The sequence below is a fragment of the Schistocerca americana genome, chromosome 1, assembly GCF_021461395.2.
Source record: "Schistocerca americana isolate TAMUIC-IGC-003095 chromosome 1, iqSchAmer2.1, whole genome shotgun sequence".
NCBI lineage: Eukaryota > Metazoa > Arthropoda > Insecta > Orthoptera > Acrididae > Schistocerca > Schistocerca americana.
Window position 1 is genome coordinate 217,288,552 of NC_060119.1, and position 1,279 is coordinate 217,289,830.

Here is a 1,279-nt window from a genome sequence, read left to right on the forward strand (position 1 = left end):
TCCACATTTGCATGGCCCCGACTTGATATGCATTACAGCGATAATTATATACACAAGTTCACTACCGCTTCACAACTGCGGCTCGTGTCGTTAAAGCTGTCCTCGTCTAGAAGGACGTGTTGTTTCGTAGATACATATAATAGTGCTGTCAATGTGGTTATGGTTTTGTGCTTAAGCTCGGCGTAGTGGAGACGCTTTGCGAAAACACCGTGAATCCGACCTTTCCTAATCACGCTTTCTCAAATTTTTCGGTATAGATGTTATAGTAATTTTTGGTCCTTTAGGAGTATTATGCTAAAGAGCCTCTCTCCACCTGTAGGTGTTGACACAAGAAAAAAACCACTCCGCCTTCAGGCCACGATGGCCCACGATGGCCCATCGGGACCATCCGACCGCCGTGTCATCCTCAGTTGAGGATTCGGATAGGAGGGGCGTGTGGTCAGCACCCCGCTCTCCCGGTCGCTACTATTCGGTCGAGTAGCTCCTCAATTGGCATCACGAGGCTGAGTGCACCCCGAAAAATGGCAACAGCGCATGGCGGCCTGCATGATCACCCATCCAAGTGCTAGCCACGCCCGACAGTGCTTAACTACGGTGATCTCACGGGAACCGGTGTAGCCACCGCGGCAAGGCCGTTGCCGTTGACACAAGAAGCCAACAATATTTTCATTCATTTTTAAATGAATGAAAAGCCGGAGGAAACTGCCTGTTAAAAACAATTTAAAAACATTTTGGGTTAGGCTTTACCGTGGCTGTTATTGATGTGGAATGAAACAAAAAGTTTACAATTTGAAGCCATTTTGACTATTTTTCGACCGTGACTGTTTCAAAAAAATGTAACGGCTTTTAACTACCGCTACCAGTCACAAAATTTTGTGACTAATAACGGTAGTTAAAAAGCCTTTACATAAGTTCACAGTTATCAACAACTGTTTAATTTATTTCCACAACACTTTTCAAACTTTTAAACATCCATCATATGGTCGATTTATTTGTATCAGTATAATATTAGTGTCTAGTGTTACGACTTGTGGTAGCCTGTAACACTGTCTAGCAGAGAAAACAAAACATGGTTAGAAAATGGTTTCGTGGAGGTCTTTGACTGAAAACTGAATGTATATGTATATTTGAAAATAAAAGAACTAAAACAGAGTAGTCATAAGTTCCTTTCTTTGTCTTAATACATCAGATATAAACTGTCCATTTTGTAAACAAAGATGGTGTCTAGAATGTGCTAGGTCAAAGGACATACAGCAAAAACAGAAACACTTTTTTCAAG

General features: G+C 41.8%; 1 pseudogene; it reads right to left on the reverse strand.

Moving 5' to 3' along the window:
• Positions 1 to 522: 522 nt before the first annotated feature.
• LOC124561579 lies at positions 523 to 640 on the reverse strand (annotated as a pseudogene).
• Between the last annotated feature and the right edge of the window lie 639 nt (positions 641 to 1,279).